The 12,377-nt window shown below is 41.9% G+C and overlaps 1 protein-coding gene across 3 annotated transcripts in view; it reads left to right on the top strand.

Moving 5' to 3' along the window:
- Positions 1-3,473: 3,473 nt before the first annotated feature.
- ddr2a (discoidin domain receptor tyrosine kinase 2a) overlaps positions 3,474-12,377 on the top strand; it is a 45,514-nt gene continuing 36,610 nt past the window's right edge. For all 3 annotated transcript variants that reach the window (XM_083940375.1, XM_083940376.1, XM_083940374.1), the window contains exon 1: positions 3,474-3,614. The gene's annotated coding sequence lies outside the window, so the exon portion shown is untranslated. The remainder of the gene's footprint in view (positions 3,615-12,377) is intronic.

The raw sequence follows: 12,377 nt of genomic DNA, 5'->3' as shown, positions 1-12,377 counted from the left end.
CCTTTCTGACTCATTTTCTTTCTTCCTCTCCAGCTCCATAACTGCATTATGATGTGAAATAACTGCAGTATGGGCACTTTAGCAAAAAAACACTTTGACGATATCCTAGTTGGCATTTGGGTCTCTGTACATATTAAATGTACTGTGAAAGTTCTCCTGCAGAGCGCTCTGTTCAGTGTCTAATGACACTAGAAGCTCTGTGAGGCTGTTCTTTGGCACAGCAGTGCTTTCAGCTAAATGCTAACGCTAGCACACTTGCAGTGACAATGCTAGCATGCTGATGTTCAAGCGTGCCTAGTGTGTTATAAAGGGAACATTTGCTTATTGGAGCTAAACTCAAAGAGAAGTTTTTGCAGGTATTACAGTTTAATTTGACGCGGTAACATGTAAAACTACCAAATTACAGTTGTCGAGACATTTCACCAAAAACCAACAAATGTCGACCTCAAAGGAAAAGTCATGGCATCACCAAAGTCAGAAGGCTTCATCCTCTGGGGACCTTGAATGTCTGTACGAATGTTGTGGCGATCGATCCAATAGTTGGGAAGAGATTTCAGTCTGGACCAACGTGGTGGACTGACACAAACATCTCTGCAGGGCTAGCAAGCATAAAAATGTAAAATCTTTAAATCCCAATAAATTCCTTCCAGTCACGAGAGTCCTGCAGGAAACAAACCTAAAGTCACACCGGTTTTGAAATAACCAAATAACACATTTAATTCACACGGCACAAAACGCAGTGCTTAAAAACAACTCAATAACGGGCATTAAAACAGAAAACACGAGAAGCAAAACCAATAAAATCCTAAACAGGAAAATACTAGTAATGATACATTTTAAGATAAATACCAAAAAGCTGATGTTGAAATAAAAAAATCAATATTAAAAACATGTTTTGAGCTGTTTCTGTTTGGATCAACAGACGTTTCTTGTCTGATTTGTGGCGAGTTTGTTCCAAACCGTAGGAGCACAACAACAGAAAGCTGCTTTTTGTTATTTATCCCTGTCACATTTAGCAGGCCGGTGTTGTGCCGTATTCAGCAGCCCTGCCGTGAAATGCACCCCCTGGCATTATACGTGATATTCTGGATCAGAAGGCTGTTGTTTCCACCTATAGGAGTAATTTATATACAGGTAACCCACAACGGTCAGAACATTGGTTACTTAGTCTTTAAACTATTTTAAAGAGTTTAAAATCACAAACTTGGATAATAGCGAACACCAAATAACACCTTTCTGTATGTTCTGTGGAAATATTCTGCAGCCATAATTACAAAATGAATGAAATGGATCTTTTGAGCAAGTTGAATGTGTTTGACTTAGTGCAGCAGTGTCAAACTCAAATTCACACTGGGCCAAATTTAAAAACCGGGACAAAGCTGCGGGCCAAACTCATCTACAAAAAAAACAAAAAAAACACTGCAAATGTGCAGGTTTTCCCTTCTCTCCAGATGTGTAATGTTGAACCTTTCCAGTGCAGGTCCTTGTTCTTGTCGTGGTGTTTCTTCTGTTTGATTCTTTGGTTACAGCCACGGTGACAAACATCTGCCTCCCACCGCTGCTGAAAGCTGCTGTCCTCCATCTTTCTTTTGGACATTTTTGGGGAGGGGTGGATTCAGTGTGTCTGCAGAGACTGGTAGCATGGATCCTCATGTTTGTGAACAGAAAAGTAGACGTGTATGCGCTTTATACTTGCAGGCCAGCTCTCAGAGAACCTTGATATGATCTTGGGGGCCGAAAATAATTACACCGCGGGCCAGATTTGGCCCACGGGCCTGAGTTTGACACCCCTGACTCAGTGTTTCCTAAATGTAATCCCAGCTTTTCTTGCAATTCATAGGTTCAAAAGTGTGTCCCTGTATATAAACTACTCCTATAGGTGGAAACAACAGCCTTCTGATCCAGAGTATCACCTATAATGCGAGGGGGTGCATTTCACGGCAGGGGTGCTGAATACGGCACAACACCTGCACCAGGTGACCTGACGGCGCCGTTTGGAAGCAGTCGGCGAGGCATGAAGGTGCTAAACCATTTTCAAACATTTTAACAAATCAATCAGGTAGCCAGTGTAACGAAGCTAGCAGCCTAAATGTTTCAATATGTTTCTTTTCCTGATTACTGTTAAAATGCTTTGCTGCATTTTAGACGAGCTGCAGTTTCTCAATGTTTAGGTTTTCCTGTTTGAAACCGTCGGTAGGCTTTAATCTGCTCGGACGCTTCAGGCCACATCAGCAGCACAACAATATTTCTGACGTCAGTAGAGGACGACCTCTCTCTGACGCTTGACTCATACTTTTCAGAAGAAGAAGAAGAATTCCTTTATTTGTCCTGTGAATGGGGAAATTCAATTTTCACTCTATTATTTTTTTCATTTTACACACACACACACACACGCCCGCAATACACAGACAGGACCTATATACATGCAACCAATGGAGAGATGCTAGAGCGAGGAGCAGTTGGGGGTTCAGTGCCTTGCTCAACAGCACCTTGGCAGTGCCCAGGAGATAAACTGGCACTTCTCCAGCCACCAGTCCTCACTCCATTCATGGTCCACACAGTGACTCGACCAGCAACCCTACGGTTCCAAGCCCAGTCACCTATGGACTGAGCTACTACCGCCCCGATTCATGGGTCTGCTTTGACTATTAAAGCTTTGTTCAGGCCACTGAGTTGCTGCTTCTTGGGTATTTCTACTTCTCAGTTAAAGATCCGTGTTTTATTCATGTTGTTATTCATCCGTGTTTTATTCATGTTGTTATTCATCCGTGTTTTATTCTTGTGTATTATGCAACAAACAGCTGGAATAAACGTCCTGAAGATGTGAGACTTTCACCCACTGTGACCACTTTTAAAACTAGACTGAACACTTTTATGTTCACCTTAGCTTTCTGCTAAATCTTTGCACTTTTAACGTCCGCACTGTTTTGATTATTGTCTATGTTTTTATTCTCTTTGTCTTTCTGTAATGCATTTTAACTCATGACATGTTGAGCTGTGAAGCACTTTGAGTCTGTGCTATACAAATAAAGCTGCCTTGTCTTGATTATTACATCGATTTGATATTAAAGTCGTGTATTTACAACACCCTAAACTCAAAACGCACGCTCGGTTTGGAAAGAAAAAACAGTAGCAACAAACTTTAAAGTTCCATAAATCTCATAATGAAATGACGGAGTGAGTGAGTCCATGGTTGCTTCAGCCTTAGCTGTCACAAGAAAGGCTCTTTTCAGGAGCAGGAAAGCTTTTTCTGATTGAACGCTGGATTCGGCCTTAATTGAAACCGTATGTGTGGCATGTGGAATTCTGGGACTTTGGCATTTTCCCAAGAATCCACAGAATGTGAAGGTTTTCTTTTTTGCCTCCCCCTCTCTCTCTCTCCCTCTCTCTCTCTCTTTCCTCTCTCTCTCTCTCTCTCTCTCTCTCTTTTTCCTATGTGCAGGGGTGTCTTACATCAGCCCAGAGAGCCCTGTTGAACGCAACTGACGGACGGAGAGAGAGAGAGAGAGAGAGAGAGAGAAGGGCTTGGATTGTACCGTCCAGCCGTCCTGACTCTCACTGGAATAATCTGAAACCACCAAACAAATGGTCTGAAAGGATAAGACATCTCAGAAGTAAGTCATCCTTTTTTGTTTTTACACTTTTTCACCATGACTCTGACTCTTTAACACCATCGTCTGGACTCTAAACTCTTCAACGAAGCCTGTGAAAGTACCTCAAAGTCCCCCTGAAGTGTTTCTTTACTGGGCGCCTTCGCTGCCTGTTTGAACTCCATGTACCTTTTGTGTGGAGGAGCTGCTGTTTGCATGGCAGACTAGAGGAGTGGACAGCAGAGCAGAGCGATTCAAACGCCTCTCTGCTGCAGATCCAGCTGCTTTCAACTGAAGCCATTATACAGTTTTACATTGCTGTGGTTGGAGAGCTCATTCCTTTATTTAAACACCTTTTCACTTCACGTCATAATCAGTTTGGAAGAAAAAAGAATATGAACGAAGGAAGCTGCGTCCACCGCCTTCTTTTACAAGTTCAAATAACAGACACGTTTAAGTGTTTAAGTGTCTGTCTGGAGGTTGGAGCCGTTTACCGCATCACACAAACGTCTCTCTATTGTGCAAAAAGGCTCAAGCTCTTTCCTTTTTTCTTTCTTTTTTACAAGCGAGAGAAGACGTGTAACTAATGTAAAAATGATGTGACTCTTATTTGAATGCCCAGCATCAAGCTCACACACATTTTTTTGTTTGCTTTATTGTGGCGGGTAGTCAGGAGTATGTTTTGGAAGAGTTAAACAACTGACTCATTTACGGTTTACTGTGGTCAGCTGGTGAAATGTTGGATGCTCGAGTTACAGCTTTGAAAAAAGAAAAAGATTCCTGTCCTCACGCTTTTGTGTCATGGAGGTGGTGTGTGTGTGTGTGTGTGTGTGTGTGTGTGCGCCTCAGTGTTATGTGGGTGTTACATAGGTGGTATGTAGGTGTCCTCCTGTGGTATGTGGCTCATAGATGTTCAGCACAGAGGCCTCTTCTCTACAGAGGAGTTAAGATTTGAACAGTGACAGAGTCTGGAGTCGGGCGCCGATCAATGGAGGAATTGTTAAAGAGAGGTCAAGGTGATGCTGAGGGTGTGTGTGTGTGTGTGTGTGTGTGTGTGTGTGTGTGTGTGTGTGTTATTGTTGCTGAGTGCCTTCATACATCAGCAGAACTCAATTTCTTCCTGATGAGTCGATTGATGAAAAATAATCAGTTGCATATTTTCAGATTTATCGTATTTTATGTCATTTAACACAAAAAAACCCGAACATTTGTTGCAGCCTCTTCAATATTATTCCACCTTTTCTTAAATTTACATTGTAATCAAATAAAAAAAGGTTTTTCCGATTGTTAAATAAAAAAAATGTCTCTTTTGATCGAACAGACTTTGTGCTCTGGTAACTCATGATGGGAAATTTGTGCTTTCTGTGAGACTGAATGGTTAATTTAATATAAAAGTATATATATTGTATAATAATTAGATGCTGGCTGACAGGCTGGGTGTTTATTCAAATGTCCAGTACAACATGGAACTGCGAATAAGTCTTTCACCGCTGTCATTTGAAAGGTGTTATATTGTAAAAAGACAGATTTCCATGTCTTTTTTAATTGTTATATCATTATAAAGCAGGTTATGGCGTGCGTAGATGCTGTGAAAGTACCAAAAAACACTGAATCCACAGAGAAAAGCACACGGCTGCAATGACGGTGCAGAGACGCCGAGAGTGCAGATGCAGAAGACCCACAAACGTCGACCAATCAGAGCAGACTGGGCTCTTTCTTAAAGCGACAGGCGCTAAAACGGAGCGTTTCAGACAGAGGGTGAACACAGGTATATTCAGACACACAGGATGATTAAAATAATGTGTTTTCTGAACATTAAAGCATCTAAACATGTTCTAGTTAAACCCAAAAATACAAGTATGAACCTGAAAATGAGCATGATTCCTCTTTAAGGAGAAAATCTTCTTTAAAATGCTTAAACGCTGTAAAAATGATTTTGTGAATGTGCTTTGTTAGAAAACAAGATGCCATATCAGCATTTTCTGTTCATGTACAAAATTGTTTATCTTGTAATATCTCTATCTAGCACCTAAAACCTCAAAAGTAAACAATTTATCATAGAAATGTTAAATATTCATGTTTGTGCTCGTGACCATCATATATTGGGACTTTCATATTGGATCACCTCTGTGCAGTACTGACTTCTGGGTAACAAAGAAATAACAAAGGCACAAGTAGACAAAGCAAGCTGAGGAAAACAAAAATTAAAATTACGAAACTTGACCACAAATGAAGTTTCGGGAACGCACCAACTACCTCAGAGTGACAGGCGTGGGTTTTTCCTTAAAGGCCTTTGTGTGGCGGGCTCTCTTGGCTGTGTGCGTGAACAGGAAACCATCTTTATCAGGGTCAATAAGCTCTTTGTCAAAGCAGAAAGGAGGACTTATTGCTTATGACAGGGAAATATATGAAATGCCTGTGGTGGATGTCAGAGGGGAGTGGGTAATGAACTCACATTCGGTGTTTTTTATTTGTCCAGACAGTTGGAAAACAGAGAGGGAGACAATGTTAAAGCTGGATTTGATCCCACGCCATCACTCCATTATCTGGCTGTAATTTGATATTTGATGCACACACACACACACATATATAGGCTAAAACACACACACACACACACATTTATAGGCTAAAAACACACACACACACACACACACACACACACACACACACACACACACACACACACAAACACACACACACACACACACACACACACAGAGACACACACACACACACAGACACACACACACACACACACAGACACACACACACACAAACACACACACACACACACACACACAGACACACACACACACAGAGTAAAGTGTGTTATCACTGCATCTTTCAGACACATATATAAGCTAAAACGCACACACACACACACACACACACACACACACACACACACACACACACACACACACACACACACACACACACACACACACACACACACACACACACACTCACACACACACACAGACACTCACACACACACACAGAGTAGAGTGTGTTATCACTGCATCTTTCTGACACACATATATAAGCTAAAACGCACACACACACACACACACACACACACACACACACACACACACACACAGTAAAGTGTGTTATCACTGCATCTTTCTGACATGTCATTTTAATTAGCAGCCCTTCCCTCCAGAGTTTGGAGGCTGACTGACATCCTCACATACATGCAGACCCTAATCACACACCACAGCAAAGGCTGTAATTTCAACCCCACATTCAAAACACTGCACTGGAGGCACCCGGTGCTTACTTAGCTTAGCTGTAACTCAACGCAGACGTCGTTTGATTGGAAGTGTTTTCAAATCAATGCCTCTGGTAAGAGAAAACCAGCTGTGCACTCGCTAGCTGAGGTGCACGCTGTAATTTGGTATAAATAGCGGCATTTCAGGGAACATCATCCCTTAAATGCCGCGCTGTTGACTCTGCATCCCACACGTGCTTGAACTTCGACCCTGCCCAAACCAGCGCCCCACACATCACCTACCATTTGAGGGGGATTGGGTTACTCGTAGCCTAGAGCAGACTGCATTTGCCCCACTTATGTCGAAGCTTCAATTACTTGTTTGTCTCTGACTCTGACCCTGAGCTCTAGTGACAGTAAATATGTTAAAAATGACATTTCTTCTGTGATATTTTCCATTTTGGAATAATTAATGAGGTTAATCATAAGGGTCCTGCTTTTAAAGTGTAATTCCGGCGTATAATCATCCCGTGGTCTTTTCTCAGCACTTACATTCATCAAATAAGCCATAGAGACAGTTCTTTCATATATATACTATTAACAGAGAAATCCTAGAGAGTTGCTAACAGCCAGACGTGGCTAACACTGATTAGCTCGGGGCAGTACGGTGAAGTCATTAAAACGTCTTTTTTAACCACTAATGCTGCTCAAAATAACACATGACCTCCGCAGTAGCATGAGAAGAGTCCCTACACATAAAACAAAGCACCAATGGGCTCCTTCCTTTTGGATTGACTTTGTTAATCCACTTGAATGGACTTTACTATGAGAGGAGCTGGTACAGGGGCCAGTTGGTAAGTCTTTAAAACACTAACTACACTGTTGGTGCTTTGTTTTCTGTGTAGGGACTCTTCTCATGCTGCTGCAGAGGTTTGGTGTTATTTTGAGCAGCATTAGTGGTTAAAAAAGACGTTTTAATGCCTTCACTGTACTGCCCCGAGCTAATCAGTGTTAGCCACTTCCGCCGGTTAGCGACTCTCCCAGATTTCTCCGTTAATAGTTGTTACACAAAACAAACTTTCCCGATGGCTTACTTGATATGTTTATGTGCAGAAAAAGACCATGGGATGATTTTGTGTCAGAATTACACTTTAAGCCCCTTTCAAACGCCCGTCACAGAGAAGACTACTCAAACGACAATAACGAAATAGCTGTAGAGGAGCTAGAAGATAGCTGCACACACACGTTAACACACAGTCGTCGGTGCCTAAAATCCTCCTCTGTCTTTGCACATGTGGCCTCAGTCCTTCCCCATTCTCTCTCTCTCCTGTTTACAAGTGGCAGTCTCTTTTTGTTTGTCCGTCTCTCCACCTCGCTGTCTCTCGGTTCCCCTTCACTTACCTAATTACAGGCTGTCAGGGAAGATCCGAGGTAATAATTCAACATCAAAAGGACCTCATGACGTGCTGCAGGCGGCCACTGCGTGCAAATGAGAGCCTGGGGAGGGAAGAAGCTGTCACTGCTGACGTATCAGGCTGTGTGGACGACATCTGCCTTCTTATTTAGCTGTTACTATCTGCTCTGCTGATATTTTCACCTGCATGTCAATAGAGTGGATCTATGTGTCATCTGTCGTGGAAAGTATGTTCATTAAGATACTTTTGAAGTTAAATTTGAGACGCTTTCACTACGTTTTAAAAGGAACTATTGTATTTTTCACTCCACTACTCTACATTTATCTGACAACTATTACTATTTTGCTGATTCATTTTACATTAAAGGCTCCATATCATTCTTATTTCGGTCGGCTTGATTAAAAGCACATGGATATTTTCTGGTTTCTTTACTCCTCTATGACAGTTAACTGAATATCTTTGAGTTGTGAACAGATTCAGACGTCATTTTGGGCTTTGAAAAACACTTATTGACAATTTTCACCATTTTCTGACATTTTATAGACCGAACAACCTATCGATTAATCGAGAAAATTATTAATTTGATCACATTTTTTTACTTTCACAGTATTTATATAGCACCATGACCTGCTTTATAATAAAAAAGGCATGGAAATCTCACTTTTTCAATACCTTTTTTATGAAAACCCACACTAACGCGGAGAGAACATGGACTGGGGACTGAACCCTGGACCTTCTTGCTGTGAGGCAACAGTGTAAACCACTGAGCCACTAAAATACTTTACAGTGTATAAAGTGGTTCAAACAAGCTTCTCCCCAATCAGCTAAAATAGTAAGATACTTAAACATTGAGCTGAAAAATCCTTTTGTACTGAAAACCTTCGATTGAATCGTCCTTAACAATGTAAAGCTCTTTCCCTTGGTTTGTAAAGTGGTGTATGCGTATTTTTTGGTACTTTATTCCAAAAAATAATACTTCCACTTTATATTATACACGTAGTTTAAGACTACAGGTGTCCTTTTTCTGTTGAAACTGAAGAGAGCACTTCTCATCATAGCCGAGTGCACCAATGCTCTTGATTTAAGCAACGTGCAGGGGATCGACCTCTGCTTTAACGGGGAAGTGGAAAGAAAGAGCTTCTTGGCGTGGGCTGGTGTTTTTCCAATCTGACAGTGTAGCCGTAAAGTTGCGGGCCTGGATATTCAATCAAAATGGATTTCCAGTCAAAGATTTTGGGCTGCTCTCCTTACATAACAAACACAGCCTTCGTCATTGCAGGATATTCACAATGAACAAGTCCTTGCTGAAATATTTGGTAGATTTTGCAGGTAGATAAAATACCGTTTTCTGTCTCCCTTGTGGCCGCTAAGCTTCAGCTGAGCTGGTAGCCTTCACAAGCACCTGCACACCAGCGTGAATAGTTCATGCCTTGGGCAATTACAGCTCCCTAATGGCGGCATCAGTGAGGAGCTACAGCAGGAGGGCTCCTGCTGGAGAGTGTTAAAGTCAAACCTCAAACCTTACACTCTGCTTCGTTACACGCCTCAACAGCTGGATTTAAAGAGGGACGTGTTATGTTTGTTTTCAGGTGTTATTATTTGCATCTTTTCATACTTGTGTATGTTCAAAAAACACATTATTTTCCTCATCCTGTCTGTCTGAATATACCTGTGTTCACCCTCTGTCTGAAACATGTTATTTTAGCGCCTGTCTCTTTAAGACACCCCCCCCCCCTAAAAAAAGCCCAGTCTGCTCTGATTGGTCGACGTTTCAGGGTCTTCCACATTCGCACTTTCGGCATCTCTGCACCGTTGTTGCAGCCGGGTGAATGACCGTAGCTGCACTTTAAATTATATTTCTGTGACACCTCCAAACTGTTTGTTTAAAGACACAGTTTCTGAATACGAGTCGTGTGCATTTCTCCGTGGAGTGTTTTGATACTTTTATAATAAAAGAGACGTGACCTTTTAAAGCCCTGCAGCCTGTGAAGCAGCACACCCTTAGCTTTTTCAGCTGTTGGTTTCACGTTACTGTAAAACTATTGCCTACGAAGCAGAGTCTTGTTTTCATCCACTCTATCGCGGAGCAAAACATTAAAAATCTGTATATCATAACATGTGCGTATGTGGATCCTACCATAAAGTAGACCAGAACAGTCTCCAGGTGTTGCATCTTAGCCAGACAATAGATGATTGTTTTCTGTGCAGCTTTCTCTTCCAGTTAAGAACATTTAATTACGTGTGTGTGTGTGGGGGGGGGGTGTGTGTAGGCCTGCATGCATGTGCTCGCGCCTCATTCTCAGCTTTTACTGCCGTGTGTTTACTTGACTCCACCTGGGTCTGATTGGGAAACGTGATTCTGATTTCATGCATTCCCATAAAAGTAAAATATCTGTGATGCTATGGTTCAGCCTTCAGGGAGAAACAGGAGGATATAATAGAAAGCACATGTGGATGGTTACGGTGCGCAGCATACAGGCACACTATAAAGCAATCAGGCCCAGCACCAACAGTGCACATAAACACACACACACTTATTTACGGTGTATGTGCAGTTTATAGCTTTTGAACCTCAGCATGAAGTCTGGGTTCAGAAAATAGATCTGAACTGAGTAAGATTTGTTGATATTATTTAACTTTTAACTGCAATTAAGATCTTTTTAACAGCTCATATACCCAGAACGTTTGCCATCATTTATTAGTTATTTAACAAGGTCAACACAATACAAACCTCCACATTGGCAACTAAACCAGGGATGTGGTGTTATGGCTCTAAGCCCCGGACGCTCCACATGCTACATTTATGGCACCTGATAGAGCCAAAAGCAAGCTTTCATCCGTGGCCCCTGTTTAGAAATGTAAGCAGTCATGTGGCATACTTTTATACCATTATGGGATCAAACACACACTTACAAAGTAGTTATAATTGGCTGATTGGCATCTTTGTGCAATTCAAAGAGAGGAAAGTGGTGGTTGAGCAAGCTAGAGAGTGAATGAAGAGAGGGAATGGTGTTAGTGAGAACAAAGCAGGGATTCAGAGGAATGAAACCTGTATCTCGTAAAACTTTATTGTTTTACTGCGGTTACGTTCTAAACTTAGACTGAAAAAAACAATGGACGTAGCCTCCAGGCCTGAAAATAAAAGCCAATGCTTTAAACTTGATTTCTTCAACGACTGCACAGGCTCCAAAAAGACGTCAGTATCGATCAGACACTGAGAGAGATGGGAGAAAAAGAAAGAACTCCCCAGCTCCACCTCCTTTTTCAAATACGGTCACTTCTTTGTCCAAAATACCAAGATGGTGTTGTGGGAAAACTAGTCAATAAGGGTCGATCAAGACAGATGAAGAAACAATAAGATCTTCTTTCTCCGTGTGAGTTCATTCCAAATCATTTTCTTGCAAGGAAAGCCGTCTTCAAGATGCAGGCATAAACGGCTCCCGTCAGGAAGAGTGCCTTGAAGGTCAGGTTCTGTAGAGTTTGAATACACATTGACGTTTACAGCAGCATATCAGAACACGAGGGCGACTTGTCCTGTAAATTTTAGTCACAATTGTATCACAGGTTAAAGGGAAGTATCTTCACAAGATATACAGGTCTGTACATCGCATGCAGAGATAAATAAAACTGCATCACAACGAGATAGAGAATGTGTTTTGTCACGTGTTTTAAAAACTAAAACATGTTAATAGTCATTCCCGTCACAATGGCGACGGCCAAATGCCAAACCCCAGGCTTCAAAACGGTTGCCCACAAACCAGGGGGTGACATCACAGTGGCTAAGTCCATTACTTTTTACAGCCTAAGGTACTAAAGCACAAATAAATACACCCACACCTGTAGCAACGCTGCTACAAGATCACCTTGCACAGCAGCTAAATAATTGCGATAACGGGAGGTGCCGCGAGAATCACAGGTTCACATATAGAAGCTGCAGAAGCGTCAGCCATATCAGAACTGGAGAGTGTTTCTTTATTGAGAGTAGAGCAAAGAACGGCACTGATGGCTTTCCTCGATGGGCCGGCAGCCTTTGATAGACAGATGGTCTCTAGAACACTTCTAGTGGTTCATAAGTGATGACCGTGAGTGATGCACTGGTCTGTTCATTACCTTTTATGAACAGCCTCAAAGAGCCGCTACCACAACTGCAACAATGAC

This window comes from Echiichthys vipera (assembly GCF_963691815.1).
Source record: "Echiichthys vipera genome assembly, chromosome: 3".
Classification (NCBI taxonomy): Eukaryota; Metazoa; Chordata; class Actinopteri; order Perciformes; family Trachinidae; genus Echiichthys; species Echiichthys vipera.
Note: the sequence above shows the minus strand (reverse complement) of the source record. Positions and strands in the feature narration are given on the sequence as shown.